Below are 25,027 nucleotides of genomic sequence, written 5' to 3' on the forward strand. Positions count from 1 at the left end.
TTGTAGCAGTTTAGTTAGTATAAATAAAGTTGGGAAAAACACAAATAACAGCGTCATCAATGACTGTTAGTTAACAACAGTCCGACGCTCATCACCCCGTACTTGGTGCATGTGTTTTTTATGGCTTTTTTTATAAATATGAAGATCGTATTTAGATCCGCGGCCGCGATATTTGGCGATGTTAGGCGAGCGTATTGACACCCGCGAATGCACTGAGATTGACGCTTTGATAAATAGATCCCATAGTGTGTGTATATTAAATATAAAATATATATGTATAAGATACACAACTTTTCTGCCAGTGATGTCTAATTAAACTAATTTGTATTTGCAAAATAATACATACCATATCATTGTGTTCATATTAGAGGTTGGAAGAATTACCTAAAATCAAAATTTAGTAACATCATAATATGGTGGTGCTAATCTCAGTGTGTTTAGTAACATCATAATATGGCGGTGCTAATCACAGTGGCCTAGATTTGGAGTTCAGCGGTAGCCGTCAAAACCAGCGTTAGAGGCTCCTAACGCTGGTTTTGGCCGCCCGCTGGTATTTGGAGTCAGTGATTAAAGGGTCTAACGCTCACTTTGCAGCCGCGACTTTTCCATACCGCAGATCCCCCTACGCCATTTGCGTAGCCTATCTTTTCAATGGGATCTTTCTAACGCCGGTATTTAGAGTCGTTTCTGCAGTGAGCGTTAGAGCTCTAACGACAAGATTCCAGCCGCCTGAAAATAGCAGGAGTTAAGAGCTTTCTGGCTAACGCCGGTTTATAAAGCTCTTAACTACTGTACCCTAAAGTACACTAACACCCATAAACTACCTATGTACCCCTAAACCGAGCTCCCCCCACATCGCCGCCACTCGATTAAAAATTTTAACCCCTAATCTGCCGACCGCCACCTACGTTATACTTATGTACCCCTAATCTGCTGCCCCTAACACCGCCGACCCCTGTATTACATTTATTAACCCCTAACCTGCCCCCCACAACATCGCCGCCAGCTACTTAAAATAATTAACCCCTAATCTTCCGACCGCAAAGCGCCGCCACCTACGTTATCCCTATGTACCCCTAATCTGCTGCCCCTAACACCGCCGACCCCTATATTATATTTATTAACCCCTAATCTGCCCCCCACAACGTCGCCGACACCTACCTACACTTATTAACCCCTAATCTGCCGAGCGGACCTGAGCGCTACTATAATAAAGTTATTAACCCCTAATCCGCCTCACTAACCCTATCATAAATGGTATTAACCCCTAATCTGCCCTCCCTAACATCGCCGACACCTACCTTCAATTATTAACCCCTAATCTTCCGATCGGAGCTCACCGCTATTCTAATAAATGTATTAACCCCTAAAGCTAAGTCTAACCCTAACACTAACACCCCCCTAACTTAAATATAATTTACATATAACGAAATAAATTAACTCTTATTAAATAAATTAATCCTATTTAAAGCTAAATACTTACCTGTAAAATAAATCCTAATATAGCTACAATATAAATTATAATTATATTATAGCTATTTTAGGATTAATATTTATTTTACAGGCAACTTGGTATTTATTTTAACTAGGTACAATAGCTATTAAATAGTTAAGAACTATTTAATAGTTACCTAGTTAAAATAATTACTAAATTACCTGTAAAATAAATCCTAACCTAAGATATAATTAAACCTAACACTACCCTATCAATAAAATAATTAAATAAACTACCTACAATTACCTACAATTAACCTAACACTACACTATCAATAAATTAAATAAACACAATTGCTACAAATAAATACAATTAAATAAACTAGCTAAAGTACAAAAAATAAAAAAGAACTAAGTTACAGAAAATAAAAAAATATTTACAAACATAAGAAAAATATTACAACAATTTTAAACTAATTACACCTACTCTAAGCCCCCTAATAAAATAACAAAGCCCCCCAAAATAAAAAATTCCCTACCCTATTCTAAATTAAAAAAGTTACAAGCTCTTTTACCTTACCAGCCCTGAACAGGGCCCTTTGCGGGGCATGCCCCAAGAATTTCAGCTCTTTTGCCTGTAAAAAAAAACATACAATACCCCCCCCCCAACATTACAACCCACCACCCACATACCCCTAATCTAACCCAAACCCCCCTTAAATAAACCTAACACTAATCCCCTGAAGATCTTCCTACCTTGTCTTCACCATCCAGGTATCACCGATCGGTCCTGGCTCCGATATCTTCATCCAACCCAAGCGGGGGCTAGACATCCACTGAAGAAGTCCAGAAGAGGGTCCAAAGTCTTCCTCCTATCCGGCAAGAAGAGGACATCCGGACCGGCAAACATCTTCTCCAAGCGGCATCTTCGATCTTCTTCCATCCGGTGCGGAGCGGGTCCATCTTGAAGCAGGCGACGCGGATCCATCCTCTTCTTCCGATGTCTCCCGACGAATGACGGTTCCTTTAAGGGACGTCATCCAAGATGGCGTCCCTCGAATTCCGATTGGCTGATAGGATTCTATCAGCCAATCGGAATTAAGGTAGGAATTTTCTGATTGGCTGATGGAATCAGCCAATCAGAATCTAGTTCAATCCGATTGGCCGATCCAATCAGCCAATCAGATTGAGCTCGCATTCTATTGGCTGATCGGAACAGCCAATAGAATGCGAGCTCAATCTGATTGGCTGATTGGATCAGCCAATCGGATTGAACTTGATTCTGATTGGCTGATTCCATCAGCCAATCAGAAAATTCCTACCTTAATTCCGATTGGCTGATAGAATCCTATCAGCCAATCGGAATTCGAGGGACGCCATCTTGGATGACGCCCCTTAAAGGAACCGTCATTCGTCGGGAGACATCGGAAGAAGAGGATGGATCCGCGTCGCCTGCTTCAAGATGGACCCGCTCCGCACCGGATGGAAGAAGATCGAAGATGCCGCTTGGAGAAGATGTTTGCCGGTCCGGATGTCCTCTTCTTGCCGGATAGGAGGAAGACTTTGGACCCTCTTCTGGACTTCTTCAGTGGATGTCTAGCCCCCGCTTGGGTTGGATGAAGATATCGGAGCCAGGACCGATCGGTGATACCTGGATGGTGAAGACAAGGTAGGAAGATCTTCAGGGGATTAGTGTTAGGTTTATTTAAGGGGGGTTTGGGTTAGATTAGGGGTATGTGGGTGCTGGGTTGTAATGTTGGGGGGGGGGGTATTGTATGTTTTTTTTTACAGGCAAAAGAGCTGAAATTCTTGGGGCATGCCCCGCAAAGGGCCCTGTTCAGGGCTGGTAAGGTAAAAGAGCTTGTAACTTTTTTAATTTAGAATAGGGTAGGGAATTTTTTATTTTGGGGGGCTTTGTTATTTTATTAGGGGGCTTAGAGTAGGTGTAATTAGTTTAAAATTGTTGTAATATTTTTCTTATGTTTGTAAATATTTTTTTATTTTCTGTAACTTAGTTCTTTTTTATTTTTTGTACTTTAGCTAGTTTATTTAATTGTATTTATTTGTAGCAATTGTGTTTATTTAATTTATTGATAGTGTAGTGTTAGGTTAATTGTAGGTAATTGTAGGTAGTTTATTTAATTATTTTATTGATAGTGTAGTGTTAGGTTTAATTATATCTTAGGTTAGGATTTATTTTACAGGTAATTTAGTAATTATTTTAACTAGGTAACTATTAAATAGTTCTTAACTATTTAATAGCTATTGTACCTAGTTAAAATAAATACCAAGTTGCCTGTAAAATAAATATTAATCCTAAAATAGCTATAATATAATTATAATTTATATTGTAGCTATATTAGGATTTATTTTACAGGTAAGTATTTAGCTTTAAATAGGATTAATTTATTTAATAAGAGTTAATTTATTTCGTTATATGTAAATTATATTTAAGTTAGGGGGTGTTAGTGTTAGGGTTAGACTTAGCTTTAGGGGTTAATACATTTATTAGAATAGCGGTGAGCTCCGATCGGAAGATTAGGGGTTAATAATTGAAGGTAGGTGTCGGCGATGTTAGGGAGGGCAGATTAGGGGTTAATACCATTTATGATAGGGTTAGTGAGGCGGATTAGGGGTTAATAACTTTATTATAGTAGCGCTCAGGTCCGCTCGGCAGATTAGGGGTTAATAAGTGTAGGTAGGTGTCGGCGACGTTGTGGGGGGCAGATTAGGGGTTAATAAATATAACATAGGGGTCGGCGATGTTAGGGCAGCAGATTAGGGGTACATAGGGATAACGTAGGTTGCGGCGGTTTACGGAGCGGAAGATTAGGGGTTAAAAGTGTAATGCAGGGGTCAGCGATAGCGGGGGCGGCAGATTAGGGGTTAATAAGTGTAAGGCTAGTTAGACTCGGGGTACATGTTAGAGTGTTAGGTGCAGACGTAGGAAGTGTTTTCCCATAGGAAACAATGGGGCTGCGTTAGGAGCTGAACGCTGCTTTTTTGCAGGTGTTAGGTTTTTTTTCAGCTCAAACTGCCCCATTGTTTCCTATGGGAGAATCGTGCACGAGCACGTTTTTTATGCCGGCCGCGTCCGTAAGCAACTCTGGTATCGAGAGTTGCATTTGCGGTAAAAATGCCCTACGCTCCTTTTTTGGAGCCTAACGCAGCATTTGTTTTAACTCTCGATACCAGAGTTAAATTTATGGTGCGGCCAGAAAAAAGCCCGCGGAGCGTTAACAGCCCTTTTACTGCCGAACTCCAAATCTAGGCCTTAGTGTTTAGTAACATCATAATATGGCGGTGCTAATGTCAGTGTGTTTAGTAACATCATAATATGGCGGTGCTAATGTCAGTGTGTTTAGTAACATCATAATATGGCGGTGCTAATGTCAGTGTGTTTAGTAACATCATAATATGGTGGTGCTAATGTCAGTGTGTTTAGTAACATCATAATATTGCAGTGCTAATGTCAGTGTGTTTAGTAACATCATAATATGGCGGTGCTAATGTCAGTGTGTTTAGTAACATCATAATATTGCAGTGCTAATGTCAGTGTGTCTAGTAACATCATAATATGTGGGTGCTAATGTCAGTGTGTTTAGTAACATCATAATATGGCGGTGCTAATGTCAGTGTGTTTAGTAACATCATAATATGGCGGTGCTAATGTCAGTGTGTTTAGTAACATCATAATATGGCGGTGCTAATGTCAGTGTGTTTAGTAACATCATAATATGGTGGTGCTAATGTCAGTGTGTTTAGTAACATCATAATATTGCAGTGCTAATGTCAGTGTGTTTAGTAACATCATAATATGGCGGTGCTAATGTCAGTGTGTTTAGTAACATCATAATATTGCAGTGCTAATGTCAGTGTGTCTAGTAACATCATAATATGTGGGTGCTAATGTCAGTGTGTTTAGTAACATCATAATATGGCGGTGCTAATATCAGTGTGTTTAGTAACATCATAATATGGTGGTGCTAATGTCAGTGTGTTTAGTAACATTATAATATGGGGGTGCTAATGTCAGTGTGTTTAGTAACATCATAATATGGCGGTGCTAATGTCAGTGTGTTTAGTAACATCATAATATGGCGGTGCTAATCTCAGTGTGTTTAGTAACATCGTAATATGGCGGTGCTAATGTCAGTGTGTTTAGTAACATCATAATATGGCGGTGCTAATGTCAGTGTGTTTAGTAACATCATAATATGGCAGTGCTAATGTCAGTGTGTTTAGTAACATCATAATATGGCGGTGCTAATGTCAGTGTGTTTAGACATAGTAACATCATACAATATGACTTCTATGTGTTTAACCCCATAGAGGTATGAGCATGGAAGGGGGGAGTATGAGTGTGAAGGGGGAGTATGAAGGGGGTAGGAATATAAATGGGGGACTTTGGAAGGGCAGGGGAGGGAGCATGGAAGGGGAAGTGTGGAAGGGACAGGGGTGTGAGCATGGAAGGGTGGAGTATGAAGTCTGAACATCAATGTTTTAAATTAAGTACAAACAAATGTAATTTTATAAACTAAAGCTAGTATGTATTTATATTTCCGTTTTTCATTATGGATAAGTGGCTAAATGTAGACAGAAGAGGTAAAAATACTGGTGACAATGCGACAGAGTCTTCGTTACCAGATTGTAGTACACAAAATTGACCAGAAAACGAAAATATGATGAATAATTTTTGCAATATGGATTTACTTATAATGATCATGATGGTGTGGAAAAACCTATTTGCCTAATTTGTAAGAGTTAGTAAGTTTTGGCTGCGGAGAGCATGAAACCAGCCAAACTAAAAAGACATCTTAATACCAAGCATGCAGCGTACTGCAATAAACCAAAGGAATATTTCGAACGACTTTTAAAATTTTCAAATAAAGAAAAATAAACTTTTGAGACATTTGTTACTGTCAATGAAAAGTATTTACTTGCATCTTATGAAACTTCTTATTTAATTGCAAAAACTAAAAAGCCCTACACAATAGGAGAAGATCTCGTGTTACCTGCTGCTATTCATGTGAATTAAATTCTTAAAATTCCTTTATCGAATGATACTGTTTCCAAAAGAATTTCTGAAATTAGTAATGACCAATTCCAGCAGCTTATTACCAGGCTTAAGGACAGCCCAAAGTTTGCAATTCAGTTAGATGAAACAACTGATATTTCTAACATGGCACATTTGTTAGGAATATCTGTTAAGATATGTTTATGAAGGAAGCATACATGAGGAATTATTGTCTTGTCGCCCTTTGGAAGGGCACACAAGAAGGGGAAGATATATATCTTAAAGTCGATTAATTTTTCCAAAAAGAAGTTTTACAGTGGAAAAACTGTGTTGGAGTCTGTACAGACGGCACTGGAGTAATGATGGACAGAAATGTTGGATTTTTAGCAAAAATGAAAAGCTGGTGGCAATGAACATATCACTTTTACTCACTACATGATCCATCGGGAGGCACTCGTAGCCAAAAAATATCACCAGAGTTAAATGTTGTGCTTCGTGATACTCTCAAAATCATTAACTTCATTAAAAGCCATGCCCTTAAAGGATTCCAAAGCGTTTTGTTTTTTAGTATAACCAGACTACAAATTTCAAATAACAATCAATATTATATCATTAATCAACTACTTTTACACTCCAACAAAACGGCTGTATATTTTAAAATATAATTTTTATTTTCGCTGATTACCTCACTCCGTCCAACCCTCAAATATGGGCTGTACAAGAGGAAAAGCAATCTCCAATCAGATGCCAATTTTATGCATATTATTATGTAATGATTTCTTCCCACTGTGCATGCGTACTCCGATCGTGAACCTCACTCAAGCGCATATCCAGCCTCTGATGCCGAGATTACCCACAATTCCGCCATTTTCAGAACCTGGGTTATCAGTGTGGATTTGGAAATCGGACAATTTTAAGAAGATGATTACTACTAAATGTTACAAATTTGAAACAGAATGTAAATTACAAACTGCTATAACATTTATTAATTTTGCTATTACTGATAACTTTTTTGGGGGGTTTAGTGTCCCTTTAACAGTCGTTTTTTTCAAATCTTTGCAAAAACATGGGTTTCGATTACAAAAGCTTATTACTACATGCAGAGGTAAGGTGGCTCTCAAGAGGGCGAAGTTTAAACAGATTATTGAAATTGAAAGATGAAGTTGTTATATTTTTGACTGAGCAGAAATCCGATTTTGTTATTTTTTTTCATAATGACTTATGACTTTTAAAACTGTGTTATTTGCCTGATATTTTCGAAAAACTCAATGATTTAAACATGTTGCTTCAAGGAAAAAATTGTAACATATTTGTGTTAAAAGATAAAGTTGAAATTTTTACTAAAAAAGTTAACATATTGAAGAATAGGTTGGAAAATTGATTTTTAGAAATGTTTACAACTCTTAAAAGAGCGGAATGCCCTTTTAAGGGCAGTAAAAGAACTGAATGCCCCAGAGGCGTAACTAGAAACCACAGTGCCCAGGTGCAAGAATCTAAGAAGGCCCCCCCCCCCCCCAAAAAAAAGTGAATTTAATTTTTTTTTATACATTTAACACAGAAAAAAATGTGAATCAGATTACATGTCTACAAAAGGAGGTACCCTGTGCCCACAGTCTGTGAGATGGTCCCCATTACTGTATATAGTGACACTGTTTAACCCACCAGTACTGTATATAGTGAGTCAGTGACACAGTCTGTTTTCTGCCGGTGAGATGGCTGGCCTGACCCTACCCGCCCCAGTACTTTATAAAGTGACCACAGTAGTCTGTGACATAGTCCAGCCCCCCGTACTGTATATAGTGGTACTGCATAGTGACACTGTTTACCCCCACCCCCCCCCCCATGCTGTAATAACAAGGTCTGTAATTTGCTGGTTCCACAAACATACACACACACACATACATGCATAAATACACACACAGTCACATACATACATAAACACATACATGCATAAATACACACAGAGTCAGATACATACATACACACATACACACACCCACACATACATGCATAAATACACACACAGTCACATACATACATACACTTACACACACACACATAAACACCAATGGGTAAAACAGAAACACTTACCCCTGTAGTCAGAGACACTAGTGAAGAATCATGTCATACTCACATGATATCAGTGCAGGCAGTGGCAGGTCAACGATTTTTATTGTTAAAAATAGAAAAAAAAATTAAGCTGGGCCCCCACACTTGGGGGCCCAGTTGCAATTGCATACTCTGCACCCCCTGTAGTTTTGACCCTGGAATGCCCTTTTAAGGGCAATGCCCATACAAATGCCCTTTTCAGGGCAATGGGTAGATTAGTTTTTTTTTAGATATTTTTTTTTATTTTGTGGTTTGGGGGGGTGGGGGTTTGTAATGTTAATGGGTCTTTGTATTTATTTGTGAACAAACGAGGTGGTTTGGTTTAGGGGTTAATAGGTTTAGTTTGTGATGGTGATGTGGGGGTCGTGCGGTTTATGGGGTTAATAGGTTTAGTTTGTGTTGGCGATGTGGGGGGGGTGCGGTTTAGAGGTTAATAGGTTTAGTTTGTGACGGCGATGTTTCGGAACAGCGGTTTAGGGGTTAATAGGTTTAGTTAGTGTTGGCGATGTGGGGTGCGGCTTAGGGGTTAATAGGTTTAGTTTGTGTCGGCGATGTGGGGGCGTGCAATTTAGGGGTTAATAGGTTTAGTTTGTGTTGGCGATGTGGGGGGTGCGGTTTAGGGGTTAATAGGTTCAGTTTGTGCCAGCGATGTTTCGGGACAGCGGTTTAGAAGTTAATAGGTTTAGTTAGTGTCAGCGATGTCGGGGAATGGTGGTTTAGGGGTTAATACCTTTATTATAGACTTAGAGTTAGGGTCGGGAGACTGCGGTTTAGGAACAATGAAAAATTCCGAATATGAATAATGGATCCAAACATTCGGAAACTAATTTAATCATTTTCTGAATTTTTTCTGAATTTTTCGGGATGTGCCGATTCGGAAATTCGGATGCACCCGAATCGCTGAAAAAGCTAAAATTCGTCCGAATTCCGAATTTGTCCAAAACGAAACGCACATGTTTACTTATCGACTTTAGGTGAAATCAATATAATTTTAGATCGTGGGAGTAAGGTGAGGGTTATATGTTATAGGGTTTAATTGTCAATCATGGTGTGCTAGGCTCTCAATAGTATGTAAGAGGGGAAAATAAGAAAGAAAGAAAAAGAGAGGTGAGAGGGAAGGGGAGGGATATTTTTTCCCACCTATTTTCCCCTTTCCCTCTCTTCAATATGTTGTACATGGTGTGGGTCGGCGTGGTAGTCGCTTTTCAAAGTTATATGTCACTTCAGCTAAATTCAATCAGGAAAGGTTTCCAGCCAAGGTGCCCAAATCTCATTGAATTGGTCAATTCATGGGCCTTAAATGGGTATGATTCCATAGTTTTAATGTATCTCACAATAAGATCTGAGGTATAGAGTGTGGATGTGTATGAGCGGAGCCCTGAGACTAAATTGCCTTTATTAATATAAAATACGTTCAGTCTCCAGTATATTTCTACAGCAAAACCCTGCTGATGGTACACCGGACTATCAGCAGTTTTGGAGTGCAGCGTTTGTGCCCTGTGTTGGATCTGCTGGAACAAGCGTGAGAAAGCTGCTAAACACTCCTGCAGAAAGGCAACCGACACACAAGCAGAAGACCGGAGCGCCTTGACAGGAGGCAAGAAGCTACGGTGAGGTGCCCCTAGTAGAAGAGTACTTCGAAAGGCTGGAGGAGACGGTTACAATCCTGTGACCCCATAGAATTCTGAGGAGGATTGCAAGCAGCGCCTTTGGCGCGAACGGCAGCCATCTTTAAACTTATCTGAGGGGCTATATACATCGCGGCTACAGGCCCTCACTAGGCAGCGACGGTGGGGATCTACTTATCCTGATCGGACTTGAGTGAAGCTGAGCCTCTGCGCCCTCTATATCTGCCCAAGCGCCAAGTGAGTGAGTAATCTACTACCCGAACATAGGCGCATACACATACGCTCACAACTAATAAAGAGAGCACACCGGGCCTATACCCACATCACTGAGCCACGGACACTGTACACTGCACCTCCGGAGGGTCGGGGCTCCGCTCCGGAAGCTAGACACAACATATAGCAGTCAGTGACTAAAGTGGGAGCAGAGGGGGAAGCTGCGTGTCAAACCCAGTACATATGACAAAATAGATTCAGCACAGACAGTGTACTTGTCATAAGGCATTGGATAAGGGCACCAGTGTACTTTGATTGAGATCCCTGGGATCACCTGACACGCTAATAATTTGCACAGTCCTATAGATCCCTTCATAAATGTTACTGCAGGGAGTCTCAACATTCCAGAAATAAAGCCTTTTAATATCTGGTGCAAAGTCCTGCGGGCCTAAACAACTGTGTATTCCTGTAAGCCTAGAACACTACAGCAGGCTGCAACACATACTTCTTGTACAAATATACTAAGATCAAGAAAAGGGGACAAACAGGGAAGGAACTGTGGATTTATTGGGGTACTTGCAACACCAATACAGCCTCCTAGTAGCTCTTAAGACTTATCTAAGTTTTCTGATTCACCAGTAGATCTTTGTTTCCTCACCTTGAATTTTACCTAAGGAGGGAAGTGACGTTGTATATACGGTTTGTGTCTGTGATAAGCCCAGCCACCCTGAGACACGTCAAACTTGCTCCTCCTCAGCAGCTGTGAATCTTTTCCCCTCTCCCTACCATTTCCCACCTGATACCACAGGTGGGTCATATCCTCATCCCCTTATCCCACTTTGTCGAAAGGAGACACGTCCCCTGGGGAGTGGGGTACACTACTAAGACTGTTACAGCCTTTGGACAAGCTTCCAGGAACAGGGACTACAAGCTACACAGAGTACATTCCTCAATAAGCAGATCCTATCTTTTCTACAACTGACGTACCAGCAGTATAGGATAAGACCCCTAACAAGCAGGCCTCTAGGCCACATAGCCTTCAAGAGGACATACATTTCTATTAAAAAGTAACAACACATAGCGGCATGTAACCAAACCCCAAGTGTTTGTGGCCCCGCCGGTTAATGTACCTTCACTAACATATGTGACACAAGCAGGCTCTCAACAGTGACAAGCACGTACCAATAAGAAGTCTTATGTCTCAAAGCAACAGAATGTCACAAGCTCATAAAAGGAAACAGAAACCCCAAGCCACACCAAAAAGAACTGTTGCTGATCACTTTCAGCATCGTACTAGCTCTACCCAGCCAGGGTCAGAGGATGAATACTCAGACACCGGTAGCGCTTCAGACACTCAGACTGGATCTTTACTTAAACAAAAAGCAACACAGGTTCTGGGAACGGCAGGCGGTACTAATAATAATATGATAGAAACCATCCAGTCCCTATTATCCTCACATCATGACTTCTTGACCAAGAGATTTGACAGGTCCCACGCAGATCTAAAGAGAGATATCGGCCTCATAGGGGAACGAACGGACGCGCTAGAGCGCAAACAGGAAGACCTTGCAATAGACCACACCAACCTACTCAGCTACTCCCAGTCTCTAGCCATCCAAATCTCAGATTTAGAACTAAAACTGGCGGATCTGGAGGACAGGTCTCACATAACAATATTCGTATTAAAGGGAATTCCGGAATCAGTCCTGCCACAAGATCTAGAAAAATATCTCCAAGACCTATTTGAAGCAGTACTGGGACCTGCAACAGGCACCGAAGCCCTCATAGATAGAGCGCACAGGGCACTCAGAGCTCGCTCGGCAGATGGTGGCCAACCAAGGGACGCCATAGCGAAGCTCCACTACTACACCTACAGAGAAAAAATATTTCGAGCTTTAGCCAGAGACAAACGCTTACCTGAAGAATATGCCAGCCTGCAAGTTTACCCAGACCTTTCCACCCACACACTGCAGATTCGCAGGCATTACCAACCCTATACCAAAATACTGAGAGAAAAAGACTTAAAATATAGATGGGGATTCCCAGTACGCCTCTTTATTACCAAAGACGGCCAGCAATACATGGCTTCTACTCCTCAACAGGCCTGTGAATTACTTAAAAAATGGAACTTACTCCCTGCTGATGGCGAGGACCACTCGCCTGCTTCGGAACTACCTACCGGATTAAGAGCATCAGCCCCACCATGGAAGCCTTTACCGCAAAGACCCCCTAGCACCTCTGGACATTCCAATGAGATCTTTAAGAAGCGCAGAGACCTTACTGGCCCACATCAGGATTCAGACCCATAGAGAGCCTGCTTTCATATTCCATATGTCATATTTCATACTTTACCTACTGAACCTTCTGAAAGAAGTGACCATCCCTTCACAGGAGGAAACACTCACCAATCCTTGAAAAAGTCTATCTCATGGACTGCAAAGAATGAAGACGGGTGAGATCTAGACAATTATACAATGTAACTTATTTGTCTTTTTGTTTTCCTTTTTTTTTTTATATATGGGCGCCCATCATAGACTTTCAACGTGTCCGCTTTTTTGTTTATCTTACCCTAACGCCCACATGAACATTATTACTGTTTATTCCTGAAATGGACATTTGCCATAAGTTTTGGACGCGTCTGCTTCCTTACTATTACCCATATATATATTACCACTGCTTGTTTCTACAGGAGACACTTATCAGAGACTTTAAACATGTTTATTTCCTTTTTCTTGTTGCACACAAATGTATTGCTATTTCTTATATAGGTTATGGATACTAACTATGCTTATATCTTGTTGATGAATCACATGTTTACCCAAGGTCCTACAGCACTGTAATATGCATATGCACACCTGAATGCTCACAAACTCACTTATCTGACCTTCCTAGATATCCGAACATGACGGGAACTGTGATTAGACCAAGTCTACTCCTAAATACCCGTGTTCACTATATGCCCGCTAGGCTTCATTATGAAATGGGTACACCCTAAGACCAGTTTACACTGTAGCCCCTCCCATAACGTCTAGGACTATATTGAGATTGCAGGGATATCTCACCCAATTCCCTTACAGACCTGCTATGAGACGACTGACCCAACCATACTGAGACTTTAATGACAGACCCCAAACCTCTATGATCCCCCGACTCTTAGACAACGACTAGTAGACTAGTGAATGGTACCGCAGTCTAGGATCCGATTGCCCATGTCACCCTTAGGGCGAACCTGACCGCATGGCACATAGGGTTTAATATTAGACATGAAAAGCATGGTGATGCCTAGCGAGGAAGTGATGATTGTGAAGCTCCTAATTACCTGATGTTAGACTATCGTGCATAATCCAAAGTTCCCCCTGTTGAAATTGTAATTAATATTGTATTAAAAGGTTCACAGAGTTATATGTTATCTTATATATGACATATATTCTTAACACATATGTTTTTCAAGCTTTAATTTCTTTCTTCTCCTCTTATCTCTTCCTTTCTCCTCTCCTCTTTCTTCTTTCTTCTTCTCTGTATATGTTGCCCCACACCGGCGGGGCCATGGACCCCTCTCCACTTAACTCCCCCCCAAATTATTAGTTGTGCCCCACTGGCATAGACCAGTCGGTGCACTCATTGCACGCTCATCACTTTTAACCAGTCACGGAAGTTTCTCAGTACCCACGTACCATTTCCTTTACTCTAAAACATTCCGCGAGCTCCTAGACCTCACTACATACGCCCAGTACCCTGTAATCAATAGCTGGAATACACCCGTATCCCAATTGGCGCAGGAAACTCAGCCCACATCCCCGAAATGATCCCCATACGCATAGCCACACTGAATGCGCAAGGCCTAAACTCTCCCACTAAGAGAAAACTATTACAACAATATGCCCTGACACACAAGGTACACATTATGTTTCTACAAGAGACTCATTGGATGGGGGAGCCCCGTATCTCTGGGCTCTCTCGGCATTACCCAGTATGCGAAACTGCTTCTAATCTAGAGAGTAAGAGCAGAGGAGTTGCCATCTTGGTTAGTAAAGACCTGTCATTTAAATTGGAATATGCTGAGAGAGACAACGAGGGCAGGTTTCTGATTCTTATCTGCTCACTCAATGACTCATTATTCACGTTGGTCTCACTATACACACCCAATACCAAACAGATCCCTTTCCTTCGTAAACTTTTAACACACATAGACCAGATTAAACGGGGACACCTAATTATAGGGGGAGACTTCAACATGGTTTGGGATCCAACCACTGACAAACAGTCCTCTGTTGCAATACGCTCTGACAGAAACACCTCGTCCATCTCTAATGCCTTCCGGAAACTCATATATCAGCATAACCTCTATGACGCCTGGCGGGGCTTAGCACCCTCAGTAAAAGACTTCATGCACCACTCAAAGGCCCATAATTCATATTCCAGATTGGATTATATATTCTGCGACTCATGGTCCTTGGACCAATTCGCCAACCCCAACATTAACCCATGCACATGGTCAGACCATGACATGGTCTACTTAGACTTCACTAAGCTACAAGCTTGCACTAATAGACCCCCATGGAGACTCTCTGAGCAATGGCTATCGGAAATAGAACTCCCTGCACTTCGAGAGATTGTACGAGAGTTTCTAGCACACAATGATTCAGGACTCTCCGATATTACAATGGTTTGGGCTGCCCTTAAGGCATACCTGCGTGGATACTTTATTAAAAAAGCGGCTAGATTGCGTAAAGAGGCTGGCCAACCCCTAGCAAAATTATATGGGGATCTCCGCACCCTAGAGCGGGAAAATAAAACAAGTCCAAACACTCAGATAGCTCTCCAAATCGGGCTTATCAGAGATGAAATCTCCAAGAGAGATTTATTGCGGGTCCAAGAAAATCTACACAAGCTCAAACAGCTATATTACCACAAAGGTAATAGAGCAGACAAACTTCTGGCCAATAAGCTCCGCAAGCGCACGTTGCAGAAAAGAATACCCTGCATTGCAACGAATGACGGCGTAGTATACTCCCCCAAAGAAATAGGAGTAGCATTCGCTGATTACTACTCCTCTCTATACAATATTAAGAATTCGACAGCAGCTAATGACACTGCACATATCGATATCCCCAGATTCTTGGAGAGACTACCTGTGCCCACTCTATCTGAGGAATCTAAGATCGAACTGGAGCAACAGTACACCTTAGCGGAAGTAAGAAAAGCTATAGAAGACCTTGCTCCTCATAAGGCACCCGGACCAGATGGGTTCACGGGTATGTTCTATCGTGAGCTTAGCCCACTTATATCCCCAGTACTGCTCCGACTGTTCCAGAATGTAGCAACTAAGGGCGCTTTTCTGGCGGAGTTCCTGGAGGCGAACATCACTACTATCCACAAGGAAGGTAAAGATCCGTTGCTGTGCTCCAGCTACAGGCCCATATCGCTTATTAATGTCGATGCCAAAATCTATGCCAAAATATTGACAAACCGGTTAGGGAAGCATCTACACTCAATTGTACACTTAGACCAAGTGGGTTTTGTGCAGGGGAGACAGGGCACCGATAATACTCGACGCCTTTTAAATATTTATTCAGAAGTAATAGATATGGGACTTCCTATACTCACCCTGTTGCTTGATGCCGAGAAGGCCTTTGACAGGGTGAGATGGACCTACCTATTTCAGACACTCTCAGCGTTTGGTGTGCCAGACCCATTTATCACTGCGATCAAAGCACTGTACTCAACCCCGACTGCAGTTGTTAGGGGAGTGGGATTCTGCTCCCCTAAAATTACAATTAGTAATGGAACCAGACAAGGGTGTCCTCTCTATCCGTTACTGTTCGTACTAGCTATCGAACCTCTAGCGATTGCGATTAGAGAATTGACACTAATCCATGGGGTGCAGATGCATGATACCCCCCAAAAGCTTGCACTCTTTGCAGACGATCTTACGGTCTTTCTCTCTGATCCGGTAGATTCTCTCCCTCCACTGATGGCCCTCTTCAGACAATTTGGGGATATCTCCTACTATAAACTGAATGTGACCAAAACAGAGGCCTACTCCATTAATATTCCTCAGAATGAGAGAGACGAGATCCAACGTCTCTATTCCTTCAAATGGTCCTACAAGGGGATCCGTCATTTAGGGGTCTTCCTCTCACATAAAAAGACTGTGGTGATCAAGGAAAACTTTGAAACACTACTAACGACGGTCACTTCAGAAATTAATTCTAAGAGATACTGCGATATATCCTGGATGGGCAGGGTAGCAGCTCTTAAAATGATGATCTTACCAAAACTCACCTACCTATTCCGGTGTATCCCGATACCAGTACCGGGGGCGTTACTGAGGAGGTTCCAATCCCTCTTCAACTCATACACCTGGCATGACAAAAGACCCAGAGTCGCAGCGCATATCTTGCAACAACCAATAGAGAAAGGAGGCCTTGGCCTTCCCAGTGTAAAAACATACTATGAGGCAGCGATGCTAACCCATGCCACGGCGTGGGCTAAGGCCCTCCCGCCAACGAGATGGAGGGAGCTGGAGCAAGCTTCGCTTCCCGCATACATCCAACTGGAGGATCTTCTTTGGTTACCTCAACATTGGCAAACCAAAGTCCACGTCGCGAACAATATTGTGAAGGGGTGCCGAGATGCTTGGGTTAAACTGAGACACAACAAGTTGGTAGCTCCGCACCCCTCACCAATACACCCAATAAGAGGCCTCTTGATAGGACTACTCGATTCAAATCTCAGCTCATGGGATGCTACGGGTATAAACTCTGTGAGAGACTTTTACAGCAACGGACAGATACGACCACACGGAGACATGATGGACCTTCCCACACTGTCCCCTAGACACCAATTTGACTTATTGAGACTCCGTACTCTAATGAGATCTTGGGGTTTTCAAAATGACACATTGAGAGACCTGACCATTTGGGAGGCGCGATGGACAACAAACACCCAACTACACAAACCTCTCTCAGTACATTATCACTGCCTTCTGGAAGAAGGGGTTACCCCAAAAACAGTCCACATGAAAGCATGGGAGGAAGAGTTACAAGTTACATTCTCAGCAGAAACCTGGGACAAGGCCATTAGACTGACGAAGAGGGCGACCCATTGCATTACTCTCTACGAACTATACTTCAAGGTAATAACCAGATGGCACTTAGTACCCACAAAACTAGGGAGACTTTTCCCAGAACATTCGCAGCTGTGCTGGAGGGAGTGCGTAGGGCTGGGCTCCCCCATCCATGTTTGGTGGACCTGCCCCAAACTAACGACCTACTGGCAGAAAGTGGGTAGGCTTTGTACAGAATTGAAGCTAACTCAAGCCCTGAACCAAGCCCTAGCTGTCTTGCATTTGGACATAGATAAGCTTCCTAAAGCCAAGCAAAACCTCTTGATCTATGTTCTTGTCTCTGCTAAACTGCTTATAGCCAGAAATTGGAAAAAGAGCCAGCCCCCTAGGCTACAAAGTGTAATTGAGAGCGTGAACTACCTTAAAAACATGGAAAATTATGTTGCTAGGGAGAGAAGGCAACTGAGCAATTATTGCGCAATTTGGGAACCCTGGGATTCTATGCTAGCCCGGCCGTCCCCTAATACTGGAGCCTAGACACTAGAGAGAGCATAGTGAGACCGGAACACTTCCCCTTCAGACACCCTCTCCTATAATCTTTATACTTATTCCCTACCCCCTCCCCTACCTAGGAGCTGCTACAGTAGTCCAAAGCTCTACCCACCAGATGACAAGTGGGGAGAGGTCGAGGAGCTCCCTGCCCCGCTTGGAGCCTGAACTATAATACACTGAGTAATACCATGCTAATTCTTTACTTCTTTTGACTGGCCTGTTTCTTTCTTTCAGGAATACACCTTTGTAGACTGATGATATATCTCTGTATTCCCTTAAATGTTTACTGTGTATACATAAGGTGACCTCTGTAAAAACGAGGATTTCCACACAAGGAGACATTTCTATTCTCAACCACGGATAGTATGATTAGAACCCTGTGCATAAGAATGCTCCTTTCATGCTTTGTTCAATATGAACTCTGTTTATATTCATGTTTGAGTAAAGCTGTATGTTAAAAAGTATATACTCAATAAAAAATATTTAAAAAAAAAAAAAAGATCTGAGGTATAGACAGGGGTGAAGATCTCCGCCACTCTCTTACAATGAGAGCATGAAATTTTAAACAACTTTTCTATTTACTTCTATTATCAACTTTGCTTTAATCTTTTGGTATCTTTTGTTGAAGGACCATCAATGCAATATGTAGAACTAAACACAAATAACTTCAATCACAAACAAATATAATAATACAAATTAATGTGATATAAAAGGATATCGTGTAGGCGATCCTCAATCCCTCAAAATAAAAGAGAGAAAACACAAATAGTGTGATATTGTTTATATAAACTTAATTTTAGTATATACGGGTCAAGTGACTACTCACATAAACCTGAGCTATCATCAGCTCAGGGTGAAATTGCAGGTAATATGTAGAACTAGCTGAACACATCAAGCGAGCCAATGGCAAAAGGCATATACTTGCAGACACCAATCACCAGCTAGATTCTAGCAGTGTATGGCAGCTCCTTACCCTGCTATGTATACTCTTTAGCAAAGGATATCTAGAGAACAAAGCAAATTTGATCATTGAAGTATATTGGAAAGTTGTTTAAAACTGCATGCTGTCTGAATCATGAAAGTTTAATTTTGGTTTTATTGTCCCTTTAAGGAAGAAATTTCTAATCTTAAAAAGACAGCATGGGCTTTATGATGGAATCACTTAATATATATATATATATATATATATATATATATATATATATATATATATATATGTTCTACTACTGATATTTGAACTTTTGCTCTTAACACAAGGTTTTTTTAACCTCAACCGGAGCTTTGCCTCTATGCCCAGCCTGGTCCTTTGCCCAGATTATTTCTTCTTTGTCCTCATTTATAAATCTAAAATGCAATTACAGAAGTTATGGCAGAATGTCCCCTCTCACTTACCACACCCAGCAATCCATCCCCGGAGCCAGAAACTTATGAATAAGAGCCATTAATATAGGTGCTCAGACAGAAAATAAGAACCTGCCATTCCAGTACTGACCCTCCCTGTAGTATAATACGCACAGCTTAGCGAGCACACCCACGTCTTTTACAGTCTGCTATTTCAGTGCTAACAGCCCCTGCTGCATTATACATATGGGGCCAGATTACAAGTGGAGCACTAATTTATTGCCTGTTTGCAGTGAGCAAAAATAAATAACCAGCCATTACAAGTTAATTTTATGAAGCGTTAGTTTTCTTTCTTTCTTTCTTTTTTTCCGTTTTTTTTTAATGTAGCATTTTTTTAAAAAAGAAAAAAGAAAACTGCACTTAGCAGTTTTTGGGGGCTAGAAAAGCCTTTACATAGCGGTCTATAATAATTATGTATATGCTTAAATCCATATACAGTATATTTATGTGTTAATATGTGCATATATACATATTAACACATAAATATATATGTATATAGTCATATACATATAGATTTACAATATGCTGCCTTTGTTGCGCTAGTTCTGATTGCTGTCAACTTGTAATACCAGCGCACATTAGCGTGCGCTGGTATTACTCAGTAGAGCGGTAATATCGCTTTTGTGAAAGCGATATTAAGCGTTCTACTTGTAATCTGGCCCATGGTCAGCTGGTGCACTTCTACTGTTTAAGTACTCACTTATTTGCAACATTACGCACACAGCTTAGCCAATAAGCTTTAGTCTCTTACACCCATCTACTCTTGCACTAAGCAAACCTGCAGCACTATACAGATGACTAGTTAAAGGGACATTATACTCAAAAACAATTCTGTTTATACAAAAGAGCAGGATTTATATATGTTTACTTTTTTTGCTTGAAAGAAGTAGATGCTGTTTAAATTAACTATATTTTAATGCCCATTGGCTGTTAGGTACAATTAGCATTTATAACTATTAGTCAATGAGCATTAGTTGGAAGTACATGTCTGATACTGCTGTATTAGTTTAGTTATTGAAATATAAGCATATTTTATTTTACATCTTTTTCAGACAAAAAATAAATAAAACTATTACTTTAAAATTCTTTTCTTCATATAGGTGATATTTGTTTTAACCTTATACTGGGTTGCCATATTGCCAGTGTAACTCTTCTCGTTTTATTAGCCACATATTAAGCAAACCATATTTTATTTTTTTGTGGTTATCTTATTTTTTTTGTTTGTAAGGAGCGTGTTAAAAGTAACAAATGCATATAATACCACTTTATGTTTGCAATGTGCATTGTAAGTACAGGTACAAATCCTCAAATCCAGAATTCCAAAATCCAAGTTTCTTCTGAAATCCAAACTTTTGAATTAATATTCATCTAGATTACAAGTTTTGCGCTATAGAGGGTGCGAAACGAACGCAACAAAAGTTGCGTTATTTCACCCTCCATAGCGCTGCCATTACGAGTTTTTGAAAAGCCGCCTTGTGCGTGCGATATGGTTGCATTGAGCTCCATACCGCACAAAATACAAGCACTGCTTTGACGTGCTCATGCAATCTTTCCCCATAAACATCAATGGGGAGAGAGTGTTAGAAAAAAAACTAACACCTGCAATCGCGGAATGAAAAGCTCTGTAATGCAACCCCATTGATGTCTATGGGGAAAAAAGTTATGTTTAAACCTAACACCCTAACATAAACCCCATGTCTAAACACCCCTAATCTGCGCCCCCAACATCGCCGACACCTAGATAATGTTATTAACCCCTAATCTGCCGCCCCGACATCGCCGCCACTGAAATAAATTTATTAACCCCTAATCTGCTGCTCCTAAAGTCCCTGCCACTATAATAAAGTTATTAACCCCTATTCCCCTGCACCCCAGCATCGCCCACACTATAATAAAGATATTAATCCCTATTCCGCTGCTCTCCGACATCGCCACCACTAAATAAAGTTATTAACCCCTAAACCTCTGCCCTCCCACATCACTACCACTAAATAAACCTATTAACCCCTAAACCCCCAGCTCCCCACATCGCAACAACCTAAATTAAACTATATTAACCCCTAAACCTAACCCTAACTGTAACCCTTAACCTAACCCTAAACCTAACACCTCCTAACTTTAACATAATTAAAATAGAGCTAAATAAAAGTTACAATTATTAACTAAATAATACCTATTTAAACTAAATACAAACGTACCTGTGAAATAAAACCTAATCTAGCTACAATATAACTAATAGTTATATTGTAGCTAGTTTAGGTTTTATTTTTATTTCACAGGTAAGTTTGTATTTATTTTAAATAGGTAGACTAGTTAGTAAATAGTTATTAACTATTTACTAACTACCTAGTTGAAATAAATACAAACTTACCTGTGAAATAAAACCTAAGCTGCCTTACACTAAAACCTAACATTACAACAACAAAAAACTACCATTACAAAAAATAAAAAACACTAAAATTACAAAAAATAACAAATGAAATAATACAAAACAATAAAAATTATTCCTATTCTAATACCCTGTTTAAAAAAAAAACACCCAAAAATAAAAAAAACCTAATCTATAATAAACTACCAAGGGCCCTTAAAAGGGCCTTTTGTAGGGCATTGCCCTAAAGAAATCAGCTCTTTTTCTACAAAAGAAAAACAAATACCCCCTAACAGTATACAAACCCCCACCACCCAAACCCACAAAATAAAAATAAAGTAAAACCTAATCTACCCATTGCCCTGAAAAGGGCATTTGTATGGGCATTGCCCTTAAAATGACATTCAGCTCTTTTGCTGCCCATTAAAAATAAAAAAATGGCTATTCTAAAAAAAAAAAACACACCAAAAAGAAAAAAAAACTACACAAAATAACAAACGAATTATCCAAAATATTTTTTTTAAAAAAAACCACCCCAAAATCCCTAATCTATAATAAACTAGGGCCTTTTGTGGGGCATTGCCCTAAGGAAATCAGCTCTTTTTCTAAAAAATAAAAACAAACACCCCTAACATTACAAACCCCCACCCCCCAAACCCACAAAATAAAAAAAACCTAACTAAAGAAACCCATTGCCCTGAAAAGGCATTTGTATGGGCATTGCCCTTAAAAGGGCATTCAGATCTTTTAAGACAAGCCCAAACCCTAATCTAAAAGAAAAACCCACCCAAAAAAAACATATAAAAACCTAACACTAACCCCTCTTTAGGTACTCACAGTTGCTGAAGACCAGCTTGAACGATCTTCATCCCAGCGGCTCCATCTTCATCCAGGCGGCTCCATCTTCATCCAGGCGGATTCATCTTCATCCATCGCAGGATCGGCATCTTCTTCATCCCTGCGGAGGCGGAGCGGTCGATGCGCGTAGGTGGAGGTCCAGGCGAAGGTCCCAGGTGCAGGTCCATTGATTGGATGTGGAGATCCTTGCATTTGAATCCTCAGTGTGCAGAGGACGATCGCATGAAGAGGACCTTCACGTCGGATAGATGGACCTCCGCTTGGGACCTTCGCCTGGACCTCCACCTATGCACATCAACCTCTCCACATCTGATGGGAAGTTAGTAAATGAGAAAAAGTACAATAGTATTTAGATTTGAACCTATGTGGACCTGAGCATTTCCACTGATTAAGGTCTTTAATAACCACTTGATACCCTATTTACTCCTCAGAGAGCCTACAAACAGGACAGAGAGGTAGACAGGAGTTTTCAGCTAGGCAGTCAAAATCTTCTTCCAGTTTGTAGATGTCACAGGCCTCCTATGTGGAAAGTGGGTGTATCCACCACTCCGCTGGACTACAGAGTACTGCTTCTTGTTTGCTAACGCTGTGCCCCCGGCAAAATATGGATTTATCTGCCAATCTCCTGGCTTAAAGTGGCCGTGCTTTTACAGATATTTGGCACCATGATTACTCTATCTCAGATGGGCTAGTCTACTGGAAACTATTCTTCTGGAACTGAGGTGAGAACAATAGATGCAGGTGCTGGCAGGTAAGTACAAATGCACCTCATAGCCCACTGTCTATTCACATGTACATGTACATAATTCACATAGCCTGGGGCATATATTTACACACCACATACCTTTAATTATAGTTTGATCTTATTTTGGCACTCTTGCATTTTATGCAATATCTGAGGTTCTGTCTCTTTATATTTAACTCCACTTGACTAATCTCGCTTCTTTGCTACTGGAGCTTCTAATGCAGCCATTACTTTCTCCCCCTGCACTATTAAGCATATTTTGCTATACTTCTCACACCGGAGATTGATATTAGCGCTCTTGGATAGAGCTGGCGCACTGGGGATTATTATTTTGGCTTTTGGTGTGCCTTCTTTCTTCTCCTGCTTCATCTTTGAAGTATGATAGCCATTTTCAACTGTCAGGATAGGTGTTCCGAGTCAGTGGAGGTGATAAGCACACTCTGTTTTAACAGAGCTTGATTTTAACTCCATTATGCTCCAGGGATAACTTATTTTCTTATGTGTTATACACTTATTAAGGGTTGATTACGAGTGGTGTGCTAACTATAGTGCGCAAGCGATATCGTTTTTTTTTTTTTTGGCTTTTTGTGCGCAATGGAAACAGCATGCTTAATACGAGTTGAAAGCAAACGCGTTCACTCCTACTCAATCTAATTTAATGTGCGTCTGGGTAGCATGAATTGAGAGCTCGATAAAGGGTAGGGTAAGAACAAAGTTACATTAAACACAACATAAATACATGTAAAAGTACAGTTACACTCATATAAACACCGCATGATTAAAATTATTTTAAAAAATTAATAAAAAAGTTATAAGGGTTCAAAGATATTTGGTATAAGGTGTTTGAAAAAAGGGCTTTACCATACATATGCATGCATACACATGTCTAAATATGTGTATATATATATATATATATATATATATATATATATATATATATATATATATATATATATATATATATATATCTACAGTATATAGAGACAGTATACATATATATGTATATATGTATGTATATATGTATTTACAGATGTATTTATATGTGTTTATATGTATTTACATTTACACATATAAACACATAAATACATCTGTACAAACATATATACATATATACATATATACGTGCATTGGAGCCCTTTGTAGTCAGATACATGAAAACATCAAAAATAATTTTATTTTACATTCCAATGTTCTTCACATAGGGTAATATGTTCTAAGTAGTTTTAAATACATATTCCTATATATATCTACAGTGCCCTCCACTAATATTGAAACCCTTGGTAAATATGAGCAAAGAAGGCTGTAAAAAACGAAATTTATGCTTACCTGATAAATTTCTTTCTTTCTTGACACGGTGAGTCCACGGATCATCATTAATTACTGGTGGGAATATCACTCCTGGCCAGCAGAAGGAGGCAAAGAGCACCACAGCAGAGCTTTTAAGTATCATTTCCCTTCCCACAAACCCCAGTCATTCGACGGAAGGAAAAGGAGAGAAAGGAAATAACACAAGGTGCAGAGGTGCCTGAGGTTTATATAAAAAAAACCTGTCTGAAAACCAGGAAGGGCCATGGACTCACCATGTCAAGAAAGAAAGAAATTTATCAGGTAAGCATAAATTTAGTTTTCTTTC

At 40.3% G+C, this 25,027-nt stretch overlaps 1 long non-coding RNA gene across 1 annotated transcript in view; it reads right to left on the minus strand.

Moving 5' to 3' along the window:
• Positions 1-19,473, minus strand: part of LOC128662210 (uncharacterized) — a 34,721-nt gene extending 15,248 nt beyond the window's left edge. The window contains exon 1 of the long non-coding RNA XR_008402724.1: positions 19,415-19,473. This is a non-coding gene — a long non-coding RNA (uncharacterized LOC128662210). The remainder of the gene's footprint in view (positions 1-19,414) is intronic.
• Positions 19,474-25,027: the final 5,554 nt, after the last annotated feature.

The sequence above is a fragment of the Bombina bombina genome, chromosome 6 (genome assembly GCF_027579735.1).
Source record: "Bombina bombina isolate aBomBom1 chromosome 6, aBomBom1.pri, whole genome shotgun sequence".
Classification (NCBI taxonomy): domain Eukaryota; kingdom Metazoa; phylum Chordata; class Amphibia; order Anura; family Bombinatoridae; genus Bombina; species Bombina bombina.